This window comes from Caretta caretta, chromosome 14 (genome assembly GCF_965140235.1).
Source record: "Caretta caretta isolate rCarCar2 chromosome 14, rCarCar1.hap1, whole genome shotgun sequence".
NCBI lineage: Eukaryota > Metazoa > Chordata > Testudines > Cheloniidae > Caretta > Caretta caretta.
In genome coordinates this window covers 31397229-31413841 of record NC_134219.1, presented here as the reverse complement: position 1 = coordinate 31413841, position 16613 = coordinate 31397229, and the positions used below count along the sequence as shown (strand labels likewise).

General features: G+C 53.1%; 1 long non-coding RNA gene and 1 other non-coding gene across 3 annotated transcripts; both read left to right on the top strand.

Annotated features, from left to right (window-relative positions):
• Positions 1-2694: 2694 nt before the first annotated feature.
• On the top strand, positions 2695-2768 carry TRNAN-GUU (transfer RNA asparagine (anticodon GUU)). The gene has a single exon. It is a non-coding gene; the product is annotated as a tRNA-Asn (tRNA).
• Positions 2769-3080: 312 nt separating this feature from the next.
• Positions 3081-16262, top strand: LOC142069230 (uncharacterized). 2 transcript variants are annotated; one of them, XR_012665027.1, is made up of 5 exons: positions 3081-3674; positions 7729-7964; positions 9026-9094; positions 9286-9403; positions 16102-16262. It is a non-coding gene; the product is annotated as an uncharacterized LOC142069230 (long non-coding RNA). The 2 variants fall into 2 exon arrangements; XR_012665026.1 differs by lacking the exon at positions 3081-3674 and having other exon boundaries at positions 7185-7964.
• The last annotated feature ends 351 nt before the right edge of the window (positions 16263-16613 follow it).

The window sequence follows — 16613 nt, the reverse complement described above, 5'->3', positions numbered from 1 at the left end:
AAATTACCATGGTGAGCTTCAGAGGCGCAAGCTGTTAAATGATGCAAAAACCAAGCTGAAAAGACAACAGCAATGGCTCAGATTTTGTTGTTGCTATTATCATTATTATTACTGGGCTAGGTTGATTGGGTTTTTTTGTCTGTGAAAGAAATTTTGGACATATTGGCAGATACATTCTTTCATTATTAGTCATTATTCTTTCTATTATGTAAAGCATTTTTAAATTTAGTTCAGAATTGTTGTACAGCCGTCCACCTTTGACTTAAAAAGCAAAAGAACAACAAAAAAGACAAGACTGTGCAAAGCACTGGTTTGTTCTGTGTTTAGGTCCAGTAAAGATAGGACACAACTGTACCTTATATTTATTATTGAGTCTGCAAAAAATCCCTATGTAAATATGCACATGTAATTTATTTGTTTGTTTTTCCTACAGTTAGTTAAGTATTGTCAGAGCCGCATGCTGAGGCTGCCAAAAATTTGTGAGAACCCCGGCTCTAGAAAGTGTGAGGATTTGGTTTTCTATGTAACCATTACTTTCCAGTATTTATTTATTCACTCTCGCTTGCATCTCTGTTCTTTGATGATAAACTCATTCCTGTTTTCTGTATATCTAAGTGCTGGGTTCTCAATAGAGTGGTTGGCCTGAATTGAATCTTACAAGCTGCTGTGGACCGCGCCTGAGGGAAGAGAGTCACAGTTCTGCGTGTGCTTAGTGGAACGGGCTGAGCACTCCCGAGGGACGCTCAGAGGCTTTGGGGGTGTCGATCGCAAACCTGTACACAGAGAGCGAGGCCTGCAGGGGGCTGGAAGGTCAGGCCTGCGCTGCCAGGGGTGGTGGTTTGAGAGAGCTGACCCATGGCAGGCCTGGACAAGGCTCCCCCAAAGGTGCCTCGTTTGCCTGCTATGAATCGCTCAAACGGGCACACGTCCCTGGCTCATTCCACCCCTGCACGCCCCAGGTACAGCCCGCACAAGGCATTCTGCCAGGGGCGAGGAGAACTCGTGAGCTTCTGCCCTTCTGTCCCATTCCTGCTGCTTGCCCGGAGCTAGGCTGCCTGCGATGGGTTTTCAGTGTTTGCTACTTTCAGGGGGTTTAGCGTGTGAGTGGCTGCGGGAGGGGAAAAGAGAGTCGGAAAGTTGTATCCCGAGGGTTTAGGGAAGCATCAACCTCCACCGTCCCATGAAAGCCATGGCAAATCAAGTATGTGAGGCGGTGCAGGGCGGTAGTTCACACTCCACCGCGTATGTCAGCCTGCAATGCAAGGAGGGGGGTGCACCAGACGTCTCTCTTTTCCTTGCTCGCCTGGACCCAACCCCAGTGATGATAGGGGGGATTTCTGGTTGACTGTACCGGGCCTGCTACCCAGCAGTGTCTTGAGCCCACTCCCGGTGAAAATTCTCACCCTTAGTCTCACAAATAGGGTGCAGGCCGTATCAGGCCATACTGCGGTTGGCATTAGCTCCGCTCATCCCAGGGCCCTGGGCAGCAGATGGTTCAGATTCTCCGTTGGTTTTAAGAGCCATGGCAGGAGAGGGGAGGTAGGAGCCCCTTAAAACTATATTGGGCACAGACAGGCTCCTGAGAAGTTTGATTTGTCCCATGGCCCCGTCCCCACTCTGCCCCTTCCCCCAAGGCCTCACCCTCGCGCCCCCTCTTCCTGCGCCCAGGGAGTCAGCGCCCACAGCAGGTGTGTAAGACTAAGTGACGCGTGTGTGTGTGACAGAGAGAGAGAGAGAGAGAGAGAGGGGTTAGATAATTTCTGTATTGATAAACGCAAGAGTTCAAAATGAATCAGGCCTCAAAACCGTGAGACCCACTTAAAAATCATGAGACTTAAAATACTAAATGCAGAGTTTTTTATCTGCTGGTTTGTGAGCCTTTGGCGGTCATGGTGTGGAACCAGGAAGAGTAGTGTCGTCCCCAGGGGGAGCCAGCGGGGCCAGGGCAGAGAAGGGTGTACAGTTCTGGGGGGGAGGGGGGGCACGGCAGGGGGGCCCAGGCCCAGGCCCAGGCCCAGGCCCAGGTGAGTTCAGTTTCAACAGCTGGAGGTGGTGGTGCAGGGTACGGGGAGACTGAGGCACATGTGCCGGGCTGGGCTACGTACACTCAGAGCCCTGGGTATAAACAGAGAGACTCAGCCTAAGCAATTGCTTGGGGCCCCCAGCAGTTCAAGGGGGGGGCCTAGTCCCTTTTTTTATTATAAGAACTTGTCTGTTTTAGTATTGGGGGAGGGGCCAAAAGGCAACTTGGGGGGAGGGAGAGGACGGGATGGGGCGGGTCAGAGCCTCTCCCCAAGCTGGAGAGAGAGAGAGAGAGAGAGAGAGACACCCCCAGCGCCTGTCTTCCCACTTCCACATTGTAAGGTGGGGGGGAGGACCGAGGGTGCGGGGCCTCAGGGGAAAGGGTGGTGCAGGGGGCAGTGCCCCGGTTCGGGGGCCAGTGGTCCCGTCCCCCCCCCCAGCACACTCACTTTTAGGTAGTTCCACTGCCCTGGAAAGCCGAGTGTGGGGGGACTGGGCTGTCGCCCCTCCGCAGCCAGCTGCTGCACACAGGGCCTGCCGGGGAGGGGCTGCGGCTCGCCGGGAAGCTGAGCCCGGGCAGGGATCGGGCTGCTGCTGCCGCCCCTCCCCAGCCAGGCTCTCCCCAGCAGCTGGCTATGGCCACTTGCTCCCTGCCTGGGGCCTGGCTGCCCAGTCTCTGTGGCGCAATCAGTTAGCGCATTTGGCTGTTAACCGAAAGGTTGGTGGTTCGAGCCCACCCAGGGATGCGGACCTGCTTTGGGGGGGTAGGGATAGCTCAGTGATTTGAGCATTGGCCTGCTAAACCCAAGGTTGAGAGTTCAATCCTGGAGGGGGCCATTTGGGATCTGGGGCAAAAAGTGGGGATTGGTCTTGCTTTCAGCAGGGGGTTGGACAAGATGACCGGCTGAGGTCCCTTCCAACCCTGATAGTCTATGAACAGGGGTAGGGGCGGAGCAGCAGGAGGACACAGCCCCGCCTCTCCCACCCACATGTCTGGAAGACACGCCTAATATGGTATCATACGTCACTGGCCGACAGTCTATAGCGGGGGTGGTCAAACTACAGCCCGCGGGCCAGGGGACCCTCCTGTCCGGTCCCTGAGCTGCTGGCCCGCGAGACTCGCCAACTTCCCCGCAGCCTCAGGCCAGGCGCTCTCCCCGGCAGCTGGCTACGCTGCACTGAGCCGCATCGGAGGGGGGGGGGGGCGGCTCTATCCCGCTCCCCGATGCGCCTCATATGGATAATTCCGTGTCGGTGTCCCCGGATCTCGCGGCGCGGCGTATTTAAGGAGGACCCCACGCCCAGCCCGAGCCATAAGCCCGGGAGGCAGCCACACAAGAGCGGGGAGCGCTGCGGGATCCTGACCAGCTGGAGCCTCTGCTCTTCGCCCGCTCCCCGGGGACAGACAGCTGGGTGCGTTTCCCTTCGGTGTTGCTGACCTGCCCAGCTGAGCGGGGCTGCAGCCGCGGGACCCTCTCCCCGAGCCTGGCGGTTCCCGGCGGGGCAGCCCGTCCCCTCGCTGCTCCCTCTGCCTGCCAGCCGGGTTCGCTCTGAGCCCGCTCCAGGGGACACGAGCCTGGGCGAGCTGCGAGCCAGGATCCAGGCGCCAGCTGCCCACGGAGCGATCAGAGGCTGGGGGTCTCCACCAGCAGGTGAGGAGGGGCTGGTGTTGTGCACGGATCGGGGAGGGGGCGAGCAGGGAGGTGCCGGGTGGGGGGGGAGGAGAAGACCTGGGCGGGTGCATCGATCACACTGGGGAACCCCGGGTCTATTGGGGAGGGGGCTGTGCGCTGACCAGATGGGGGAGGGGTCGGGAGGAGTCCATTGTGGAGGGGGCTGTGCTCTGATCGGGGGGGGGGCGGTATTGGGGAGGGGGCTGTGCGCTGACCAGATGGGGACGGGGGCGGGCGGGGTCTATTGGGGAGGGGGCTGTGCGCTGATCGGGCGGGGTCTATTGGGGAGGGGGCTGTGTGCTGACCAGATGGAAGGAGGGTTAAGGGGGGCAAAATAGGCCGGGAACCTGCAGGAGCTGAAGTTGCCTCCTGAGACAAGAACGCCGCTGCTGGGCAGCAAATCACGAGCGCGGATCGTTTTGGGGTGGAAGGGGAAATGATTTTTCTCTGCAGTGAGAGAAGATGTCTCCGTTGGTCCCCAGGGCAGACTTTGTTTCTTTGTCTTTTAACTGATGGGCCAAAGTGTCCTAACACCCCCTCGGAACTGCCGTCCCGGCAGCGTCGCGTGTCTCAGCCCGCCGTGGGGGGGGGAGTCCGGGGCTGACCCTCACTTGGGGTCCCAAGCGAGCCCTGGGGACGAGGCGCTGAAGGACGGGATCTTAGTGGAGGGCAGCTAAAGAGATTTTATTCTAGCAAAGCGCCAGGTCTCTGCCTAAAGCACCGATCTCCTGCCTGCTCTGAAATCCATCCACTGACTTGGAGCCTTGACAGTTTGTGTGCCTCGGGGGGGGGCCCACAGGGCCATTTGGACAAGGGATTTCTGAGATCCCCTCCTCCCCCAAACAAAGCCCCCAACCAGCTAAAGTTGACCTGCTTTCCTTACAGCCAGGGCTGAGATCAGTGCACCAGGGTTTTAAATGCATCCGACGCAGTGAGCTGTAGCTCCTGAAAGCTTATGCTCAGATAAATGTGTTCGTCTCTAAGGTGCCACAAGTCCTCCTGTTCTGTTTTTAGGCGGCTGAGAGTTCTCCCAGCAGAGTGCAGGGCATCCCCCAGCCCTTTCGGGGAGATCAAATGACCACGTTATGAACCACTTTGATTCTAGGTTGGCCGGCTGCTGAGCCGGTGTGAGACTCACACGCCAAGCAGATCACGCTGTGCCCGTGCAGGGAGAGAGGGGAAGGAGCTTGAAAGCTAGTTATGACCCCAGGGGGAATGGTCCAGCCATTGAACCGCAGCGGGCACCATGAATTCATGCAGAACAGGTCCATCCATGGCTATGAGCCAAGATGGGCAGGGATGGTGTCCCTAGCCTCTGCCAGACACTGGGAATGGGCAAGAGGGGATGGATCACTTGATGATTCCCTGTTCTATTCATTCCCTCTGGGGCACCTGGCCCTGGCCACTGTTGGAAGACAGGACACTGGGCTGGATGGACCTTTGGGCTGACCCAGTGTGGGAGGTCTTATGCTCTTAGGAGTTCAAATCCAAGCCTTGGTAGGAAATCTGTATCTTAAAAAAAGGAGGCATCTTGCTCTAATCTGCCTCTTTCCAAGGGTTTTTATTATTATTATTGTTATTTATTTTGGGGAAACTTAATCCAAATACAGCAGAATACTCAGAAGGTGCTAACCCTGTCTTTGAAATGACAATGAATTCCACATGCAAATGCTTGCTGGGAGCGGAGGGTGAGAAGGACGGAAGAGTGGCTGGGAATAGGGGCAGAGAGGGGTTGAGGTTGGGGGCTAGGTGGGGTGGGGCACTGAGAAGGGAGGAGTGGGGGAGAGGGATGGGGACTGGGGGAGAATAGGAGCAGGGGTGTGTGGGTCGTGATCTGGCACCTCCCAGCCCATATATGGCTGACACCCCCATGGGACCTGGGAGCTGGAAGGCCTTGGCCTGTTCTTGTGGAGTCTGAGCCTGTTTCCCTAAAACTTCCCATGTGTGCCTGTCCCTTGTGCGAGTGGGAGGATCTGGGGGAGGGGGGAGGGCCCTGGCCAACTCTGTAGTTCTGACCCCACCCTCTGTGCCCTCCATCCTCATGTGAGCATGGTTCTGGGGGGCCATTGCTTTTGAGGGAGGGTCCTGAGTCTCCTCCCTCCCAATGATCCTCGACCCCCTCATGTGAGCTGGACTCTGTGGGTCCCTGTCCCTCTGGGGGTGTCTGAGCACCTCTTCCTGCACCCCCTGTGAGCCAGTATGTGGGGAAGCCCTACCACTGTGGGTGTGGAGCGGAGAACAGGCATACTGGGAGCATGCTCCAAGAACACACCGCTGACACCAGGGTGAGGAGCTGAGTCCGGGCACGCTTGGTGCATATCCCAGGCTCTCCAGCATTGGGGATGAGAATATCCACGGCCATGAATGGAGCAGTTCCAGAATATCGAGTTCAGCAAATTTCAACCACCTAAAAGCCAGGAAATACACGTACGTGCCCAGGTAGCCGTAACTCCGCCCTCTGAGTGATGTCCCAACAGGTCCATCATACGCTCACACTCGGCCTTTTCACTGTCATGGGCAGGAGCTGCCTCCGCTTGCCCAGTGCTCAAACACTAAGCACAATCCCTGCACAATACTGCACATGTGAAATGTACCAACCACTTCCCACTCACTCACTGGATACCATCTAACCGTAGACTTTCCCTTACCCACCATTCAACCCACAGCCTGCTCTGGCATCCCACCTCACTGCTGCCAATCCCCGTGGCAAGACCCCCCAGTGCCTTGCTACTGAGACAACATACACAAGTTTGCAACAAAATGAGGCAGACTGGATCCTCAAGGTACAAGGCTTCTTGCGCTTTGATGGGGTGGGGGCAACCCCTGGTTTCCTCGTAGCCCAGTCACAGCTCGGACACTCCTCAAACTAACGCCTATCACCTCTCTCGACCTGCCCCACCCTTCAGTACAGCTACAGGTCCCACGGTGAGTGCAGCCGCTGTACATGCCGATAATCCCAGTGCCTATTGCCTGCTCCAGGGAGCAGAGTTGAGGTTGCCTGGGCATGGACCGTAACTCTGTAATTCCCAGGTTTCTGATGCTTGAGTTTTGCTGATGCCCACGTTCTGGAAGGGAAGGAGCTGTCCCTGCCTGGCAAGCTGGACCTCTGCCTGCATGAAGTCTCTGCTGTTTAACTGATTTCAGATTCCTGCCCCTGGTTGGAGCTGAATTCACACTGCTGCGGGGTGGCGGGGGGGGGGGGGGGACAGTCTCTTGGAGCCCCACAAGTCTTGTCCATCCCAGCGGCCTTTCAACCCTCTGGCTCTCTGTCTGTGCATGCTCAGTGTAGTCCAGGGGTTCTCAAACTGGGGGTCGTGAGGTTATTATGTGGGGGTCACGAGCTGTCAGCCTCCACCCCCAAACCCTGCTTCATCCCCAGCCATTATAACAGTGTTAAATATATTAAAGTGGTTTTTAATTTATATTGGGGGCGGGGGTTGCACTCAGAGGCTTGCTGTGGGGAAGGGGTCACCAGGACAAAAGTTGGAGAACCACTGGATAATCCATTTGGTTCTTGGGCTGGAGGCACAACCCTAAAAGGAGACGCACGCGCTTTTGCCTCTCGTGTTCTCCGTTTTGCTCCGGCTGGTGGGGCTGCAGGGGTAGCTGCTGCCCCTGTCCCAGGCTGGGTAGGGGGAAGGGAGGGACAAGGACCCTGGGCTGGAAGCACTGGGAATGAATTCTCAGCCAATCAGATTGTGGGGCGTGACACCAGGAGCATGGGAGAGGGTATGAAGCCAGAGAACTGGGTGGGGAATGGAGGGGCAACAGCTCCAGAGCCCATTGGGGTGGCATTGGGACAGGGGTGCTTGGGAGAGACACCACTGGTCAGAATCCTATAAGTGGGGTGTGGATGAACACGAGTAAATGTCACCACGTGCCTGAGGGATCCCAGCAGGCCAGGGCCAAGGACTGAAGTGAGATCCCTCCATCTGGTCCCTCCAGGGCGTGGTGAGGGGATATAAGGGGGGAATCCTGATATGGGGACCCCACAACCGGTTCTAAACAATGGAGGCAATGTCGTGACTGACAGGTCTGGGAGGAACTGTCCGAGCTCCCCTTAGAGAGAAGCTTGCCACGTTCAGACAATCTGCATGGGGCCAGGAGGTGACCAGCCCTGCAAACCAGCTGCCCAGCCACTCCAGAGGGGCCTGATCCCAACCCAGCGCTCACCCGAAGCCCAGATGGATCCAGCAGCTTCTCCCTCTGCCGGGGCACTGCAGCCCACAGGGCAACTTCATGGCAGGGATGGGCCTGGCACAGCCCCAGGTACCGCACTTCTCTGCCCGGGACGGGGACGGGGAGAGGCTAAACACGGACCCTGCAGGGCTGAGCAGCAGCAGGTGCAGCTGGCTGGTCCCTGTGCGGATCCCCCCATTGGGATCTGCTGCAGCTGCTCTTTGGGGGGCAGGGAAGGGGCCCTATGGCCAGGCAGGGGGCGCAGCTGTGTGTGCAATGGGTGAAGGGGATGGAGTTGCGGGGGAGGTTGTGGGAACTGGGGTGGGTGGGATGAGGGATTTCACAACAGCTGTAACGAGTGGACTGAAATGGTTCCATTGACTTTTTTTTTAGGAAAAATTGGGTGTTTGATTAAAGCCAAGTTTTTGTGGAAAGTGTCGGCTTTAATAGAAAACATTCACTGTCTTCCTGGAAAATTCAAAAACCAAAAATTGTTCTGTTTTCAATAATTCTGGACTAATTTTTTCTGATTCTGGTTGAAGATTTTGGCGGGGTTGACCATTTTTGTCGGAAGTTTTTCTTGTTCTAGCCCTCCTGGATGGGGAGAAAAGCTTGAAAAGGTGACCCCTAAAGGCTCCACCACCAGGAGATCAAGAACAGAACCCAAAGTTGTTTTCAAAATCTCATCTTGTTTCAGCCAATCTGATGGTTTTGGGGGGCTCTGACTTATGATTTTTGGTCACTGGGGGTTGGCCACATGGGCTAGAACCAGCTTGGCCAGGATCCAGATGTTAACCCCAGTGTAGAGGGCCCTGGCAGTGGCCCATACCCAGCAGCTGTGGGGGACAGGAGAGAGATTTGATGTGTTCTCTGAAGTTCAAATTAGCAAGAGAAGCGGCCGGGGAGATGCATTCTAAACTGGGGGATCAGTGACATTCAGGATGAGGCAACATTGAAAATACTCAGCAGTGTTACAGTTACTTTGCTCTGACGCTCTCAGCCCTGGTGGAGCAGAGCCCCTGGCCCTTCCCTGAACACGCCCACAGATACCCCTGCAATGGGGGTCCAGAGCTAGGAGCGGGGCTGGGGGACCCCTGGGCACCAACTCCTCACCGCACTCTCCTCTCCCTGTTCTCTCTCTCTCTTTCCAGATCCAGCCAGCCGGAGCGGGGTGGAAGCTCCTCCCGCCCCACAGGGACCCCTTGCTGCAGCTGTCGTGAGTAAGTGTTGGGGAGCGAACCCCTCTGCCGGGCCGGGATCTCGGTGTCTGGGGGTGGGGGGATTTCCTGGGGGGTGTCTCTCTTCTGCACGCTCACAGCCCCGCTTTCCTCTCTCTGTTAAATCTCCTGAGGTGGGATCTACCTTCCACCCCTCCGCTGACCTGCCTGTGCCCCTCTCCTCTCTCTGCCAGGCCCCTGCCTTCGCTTGGAGCTCTCGCCGGGGAGGGGCTGCTGCTGCTGACTCTGCTCTGAGCTCTGCCTGAGGCTGGGGGAGATGCACTCGGCTCCTGGAGGGGTCAGGCACCGAAGGTAGAGAGCATCTTGCAGGGGTTCCTGTTTCAAACGGATCGCTGCACCCAGGGCCTGTTGCACTGGGAGAGCCATCGAGGGCCTGATTCTGGGAGCTGCCTCCTCTGAGAATCGGCCCAGAGACGCCTGGGAACTAGTTCATGGTTTCGCAAAAAGAAAAGGAGTACTTGTGGCACCTTAGAGACTAACCGATTTATTTGAGCATGAGCTTTCGTGAGCCACAGCTCACTTCATCAGATGTGTACCGTGGAAACTGCAGCAGACTTTATATACACACAGAGAATATGAAACAATACCTCCTCCCACCCCACTGTCCTGCTGGTAATAGCTTATCTAAAGTGATCAGCAGGTGGGCCATTTCCAGCACAAATCCAGGTTTTCTCACCCTCCACCCCCCCCCACAAATTCACTCTCCTGCTGGTGCTAGCCCATCCAAAGTGACAACTCTTTACATAATCAAGTCGGGTTATTTCCTGCATAGATCCAGGTTCTCTCACTTCCCCCCCACCCCCATACACACACAAACTCACTCTCCTGCTGGTCTAAACTGACCACTCTCCAAGTTTAAATCCAAGTTAAACCAGAATATCTGGGGGGGGGGGTAGGAAAAAACAAGAGGAAACAGGCTACCTTGCATAATGACTTAGCCACTCCCAGTCTCTATTTAAGCCTAAATTAATAGTATCCAATTTGCAAATGAATTCCAATTCAGCAGTTTCTCGCTGGAGTCTGGATTTGAAGTTTTTTTGTTTTAAGATAGCGACCTTCATGTCTGTGATTGCGTGACCAGAGAGATTGAAGTGTTCTCCGACTGGTTTATGAATGTTATAATTCTTGACATCTGATTTGTGTCCATTTATTCTTGCCACAAGTACTCCTTTTCTTTTTGCGAATACAGACTAACACGGCTGTTCCTCTGAAACAGTTCATGGTTTGAGATTGTCTAGCTCGGCATTTGTCCAACTGGGAGTCCTGACCCAAAAGGGGGTTGCAAGGCTTTGGAGGGGGGAGGGGGGGTCAAGAGATCACAAAAATATTCTCAGGGGAGGGGGGGCAGGAGGGGAAGAGGGCTACAACAGCTGCCCCTCTCCAGCTGCCCAGCTCTGAGGGCAGTGCCCCGCCCGTAGCAGCCCAGAAGGAATTGTGGCAATACCATGCGTATGTTTCTATGAGTCCGTACAGTAACTTGCTATGACTGTTTGGGGGTCGGGGGTTGTCATACCCTGAAATACTTTCAAAGTGGGGTCAGCAAAACCAAAAGTTTGAGAAGCCCGGGTCTGGCTTATTCTGATACCTGTTGCTCCCAGCCTTCCCCCAGCTGGTTTTATAGAGCTGGTGAGGCTCTTCCTCCCCATCTAGTGTCCGATGCTAGTAAAGCAAGAGGGAAAAAAGTGATCCAGGCAACTACAGACCCATTCATCTAAGCAAAAAGAAAAGGAGGACTTGTGGCACCTTAGAGACTAACCAATTTAGTTGAGCATAAGCTTTCGTGAGCTACAGCTCACTTCATCGGATGCATTCAGTGGAAAATACAGCGAGGAGATTTATATACACACAGAACATGAAAAAATGGGTGTTATCATACACACTCACTTCAGATGAGCTATTACCAGCAGGAGAGTGGAAGGGGGGAAAGAAAACCTTTTGCAGTGATAATCAAGGTGGGCCATTTCACTCTCACAAATCTTGGGAGACAGGCCAGTCCTTGACTACAGACAGCCCCCCAACCTGAAGCAAATACTCACCAGCAACCACACACCACACAACAGAACCACTAACCCAGGAACCTATCCTTGCAACAAAGCCCGTTGCCAACTGTGTCCACATATCTATTCAGGGGACACCATCATAGGGCCTAATCACATCAGCCACACTATCAGAGGCTCGTTCACCTCCACATCTACCAATGTGATATATGCCATCATGTGCCAGCAATGCCCCCTGCCATGTACATTGGCCAAACCGGACAGTGTCTACGTAAAAGAATAAATGGACACAAATCAGATGTCAAGAATTATAACGTTCATAAACCAGTCGGAGAACACTTCAATCTCTCTGGTCACTCGATCTCTGACCTAAAAGTTGCTATATTACAACAAAATGACTTCAAAAACAGACTCCAACGAGAGACTGCTGAATTGGAGCTAATTTGAAAACTGCATACAATTAATTTAGGCTTGAATAAAGACTGGGAATGGATGAGTCATTACACAAAGTAAAACTATTTCCCCATGTTTATTCCCCCCCCACCCCACCCCCATTCCTCAGACGTTCTTGTTAACTGCTGGAAATAGCCCACCTTGATTATCACTACAAAAGGTTTTCTCCCCGCCCCCCCCCCCCCCCCCCCGCTGGTAATAGCTCATCTGAAGTGAGTGTGTATGAGAACACCCATTTTTTCACGTTCTGTGTGTATATAAATCTCCTCACTGTATTTTCCACTGAATGCATCCGATGAAGTGAAGTGAAGCGCATCCAACTATACTCTTAGCCCAGCAAAAAGAATCTGTCCTATCTCGGGGCCTCTCCTTCTGCCCCTGCACTTATTCCCTTCACCTGGGGACAGGTTCAGTTGAGCTACTACCCCTTTCATGGCCATCTCACCCTGGGACAGCCTGAAACTGGAAACCTGTGCTCGAACAGGAACTGTTTGCTAGGAAAGGTGCTGAAGACACAATGGAAGAGGAAATCCTTTGGACTGGATTGAAACTATTCCAAAGGAAAGTGAATGAGAGAAAATGTCCAGCGTTACCCTCCTAGCGAAAGAAAAGAATTAAGGTCAGAAAGGACCATTCTGTCCATCTTCTGTGTAACACAGGCCCTAGAACGTCACCGAGCGCTTCTTCCAGAAAACCTATGACATGGGACTGAGCCAGAGCACGTCTTCTGGAAAGACATCTCCATGCATTAGAGCCAGCTGGTCAGAAACAATCTTTCTTCTGCAGTGACGTGAAGTTAAAGGACATGGAGACGAAGAAAACCTCGACTCGGGTTGTTGCTGGAGCTGAAGCAGAGAGGCCAGGACAAACACGGCTAGGGCCTAGGACTGACTATCAGCAGATCTGCCGTTTTCTATTCCTGGCTTTTTGACCATGAGCGAATCACTTTGCTTCTCTGTGCCTCAGTTTCCATCACTATAAAATAAAGCTAATCAAGGTTATGTTTTTTTCTCTCCTCTTTTTCAAGGCGGGACACTTAGAAACATTTGGGGCCTGTCTACGCTACCGGACCAGAGTGTATTTGTAAGCTGATGACCCCCACATGTTGTTCAGAAGCTATGGATGACACAAACTCCTAAGGTTGTTATGTGCTTAGCCCCTATGGCACAGCTGGGCCGGGCGACCTTTTCTCACTGTGCTGTGTGGAGCAGGTTCTGAGCACTGGGGATATGAAGAGGCTCTCGGGGACTAATTCTTGAAAATAAATATCAATGAACTGCAACCCAAATAATAAATCACTGCTGCTAACATTGGTGGGTGATAAAATAGTAGCAGAGTGGTAATTAATGATGAGGACAGGGCAGTGACACAGAACAATCGGATCCCTTGAGAAGCTGGACCCATTCAAAGAAAACAAGTTTGAAAATAACCAAAGGAAGGGTCCTATAGCTAGCAACAAAGCATGCAGGCCACACCTACAGAGTGGGGAAGTGTATCCAGGAAAGCACTGACTGTGAAGAGGATTTCGGGGCCATGATGGGCAAGCCATTCAACATGAGCACCCAGGGTGATGCTGTGGTGAACAGGGCTAAAGCCATCATTAGATGTATGAAAAGAGCAGTGAGGAGCATAGAGAGGTGACACACCATGAGGAAGACTGATCATGGAATCCTGCATCCAGTTTTGGCTTCCACCTTTGAAAAAAGATTTTGAAATATTGGAGATGGGGCAGCAAAAAGCAATGAAACATTTCGAGGGCTGGAGAAAAATGCCTGCTCGTGAGCCATTGAAAGAGCTCAGCCTGTTTAGATGATAAAAAAGATCGGGAGGTGACGTCATTGAAGTGTTGAAGTGACTTCATGGAGAGAAAATATCGGGTATTAAAGGGCTCATTAATCTAGCAGAGAAAAGCATAACAAGACCCAGTGGCTGGAAACTCAAAAGAGACCAATTCGTATTCGAAAGAGGGCACACATATTCAACCGTGAGGATGAATCACCAAAGGAACAAACTAGAAAGGGAAGTGGTGGGAATTCCCCACCTCTTGATGTCTTCTAATGAAGACTAGATGCCTTTCTGGAACGTGTGTAGTCAAAAACTAGCTCCTATGCTCTACAGAAAGCATGTGATGTGCAGGGGGTCAGATGACATGCTCTAATTGTCTCTTCTGTCCATAAAGTCTGCTAATTTATGAAAAACTGAGTATAGCATGGGGAGAAGCCTCTGATGTTTTACTGTGTTCGGCTTGAGCCCACAATGAACGCTCATTGAGAAGGGTGATCCAGGGGAAGCAGGTCAAACATCCAATGTAGTTGGACAGGGGCAGGACATCAGCACTGCAGGGGAGGGGTGGGTGTGGCAGTGACATCACAAGGGCCTTTGTCAGGACCTCAGCCCATTGGACAAAGGTGGTGGGGAGGCAATGACCTCACAGAGAGATCTTGACATCAGCCAGGCAGGACAGGGGTGCAGGACAGGGTCAACCTCGGAGATCCCTGTGGCTTTGCTTCAGCACGTCTCCTTCTCGAGGTCTCTCCTGGAGGACTGAGAGAGAATTCACTTGCACGTACGTGAGCGCAAGGAGGACCCTCTTCGGAGTTTTCTCCTTTTCTTTTAGTGGTTTTGCTCAAAAACAGACGTCCCTGTATAGAAGGTAAGAGCCTCGGAGAAGTTTGGAACCTGCTCAGTCTGATCCATCAGGTGCGGGCTGATTTTTAGGAAAAGAAAACATTAGATTGTGGGGGCAGCATTTTATTTCCGACCTAGGACTTTGTCCCTTAGAATTACTGGGGACATTGGGGTTTCTCCTTTTTGTTTTCCCTTTTCCTCTGTCCCTCCTACCTTTCTCTTCTTGCTTCCTTTGTCCTTTTCCTCTGTTCTCCTCCCACCACCAGGAGCTCTGTGGGTGGGGCGGGGGCCGGGGGGGGGGTTGTGGGAGGCCCTCACAGAGAGGTGAGATTGGACTAGTGCTCCGAGAGTGAGCCCCTCGGTGGTGACCAGGGCCATTCTTTGGGCTATTTGATGAGAGACCTTAGCCTCCCACTCCTCAAAGTCTCAACCTTGATTGGCTGAGGAGGGGGGTATTAACAGGGAGGAAACTCTGGTCTTTGTTGTTCTCTTTTATGACCAAGCAAATAAGTCACAACCAGTTAGATGTTTGACCAATGTGGACGCTGCTCTCCATTCATTGTCTCGGAGCAGTTCATGATCCTCTCGAACATTCCAATTCTTCTGAAATAATTGCTGAATAATTACTAGGAACAATTGTTGGTCTGTAGCTTATTTGAGAGCAACTCTGCGACTGACTGGCTGCATCAGCTAAGACAAGTCACTGCTCCTTTCTCAGCCTTCGTTTCTCCTTCTGTCACGAACGAATAACAATCCTCTCCCACCTACCTCGCCATGGGTGGATGCTGGGGATCCACTGAAGAGTGTCACTCGGAGCAGTGCAGACTAGGGGGTGTCCTATCACACTGAGCCATAGCAGATTATGACCTAATATTCGATTTGATTTGTATTTTATTGTTTTGAAATTGTGAAGAGCAGCAACTACTTAGCTCAGACTGAAGCATCTCATCTAATTTTCCAGAGCATAGTGTCTCCCCTTTGTGTACGACGAGACAGTTTAATGCACTATGATAAACAGGAGATGCTCTTCTTTTGCAAACAAATATTTTTGCAAAGAATTTTCCTCCTACTTGTTACGATTTCAAGAAACAAAGTGGTTTTGTCTGAATGGATTTTCTGACAGAAAACGGTTTCCATGAAAATGTTCACACCTTATTTCCTGGGCTTTATCCCTGCCTCCGAGGGGTTGTTGTCTGTTAGTTAGAATAGGAGTTAGGACTGTTGTCTTCTCTTTCTGGCTCCGTCCCCATTTTGCTGTGTGACACCTTGGGTAGGTCCAATGGGAATAGGGTCAATTCTCTAACTCCAGGCAGCAGGGAGCCTGGGTGAGATAAGGTATGTTAAGGCCGTCTGCGAAGGAGAAAGGGATGTTTCCAGGTGTTGAATGTCAAGAATTCTAAACTTTGCTAAAATGGCTAGTCAAGAGAAACAAGAACTAGTTGGCGCCAAACTTTAACCATTGTCTTTTTTAAAGCCCATTCAGGGATGTGAGTCCCAGAGAGCCTAGAGAGGGGGAGCAACTTGCCCAAAGTCCCACAGTTCAGTAGGCAGCAATGGAAGCAGGAGTGACCCTCCCTCTCAAAGGCAGAGGGACCAGCCATTAGGGCCTGGTTGCAATTGCCAGCTGTGGGAGGGAGTGTGCGGCAGTGGTTAGTGAAGGGGTCCATCCATGGCTCTGACTCTCAGTGTGACCCTGAGCTGGTAGCTGAGGCCCGTTTGCCTAGAGTAGGGTTGGGGTCCCATTGCTACAGCCCAGCGGGGTTGGGAGGCTCCAGGAAGATGTGTAAAGTGCTGGGATGTCAGGATCCTGGAGGCGCTGTCACCTCCGCCCTAGGGCCGTGTTCGGCACCCCCCTGCTGCTGGCTGAGTTTCTCCGTCCCTTGGCAATAAGACAAATTCTTGTTTTTACAGCCAGTCGATCGCCCTCGTGTCATCACCCTGCCTGCTGGCTGGGCAGGGTAACTCCTGAGGTCACCACCCTCTCCAGCCTGCCTTGGGCTTGGAGAGTGAGGAGGAGGGCGAGGGACGTCTGCTGACCCTGAACATCCGCCATCCATCATCCCATCACTGAGAGCAAGTGAGTGGCATTCGGGTTCCTCGGTGTCTTCCCGTCTGTGTGGGGAGAGGCAGAAAGAGGGGAAGAGAATATCTCCAAAGGGGGATTTCATTTGCAAACAGCCCCCAAGAGCTCCTCTCTCTTAGACCAGGCAGGGGCTTCTCCAGAGCCATCTCCAGTGTGTTTGGAAAGGTTCCAGCAATGGGGCTCCCAGCCCTTCCCTTGTGGGACACTGTTCCCCAGGCTGAGAGTCTCTGAGCTGGGCCAGACCCTGTGAGCTGCTGAGCCTGGAAATCAATGGGGAACGAGGAGGGCCCTGGTCTTGCTGTGCTTAGGGTCTCTGTGACTTTGACATGGGGAATGGTTT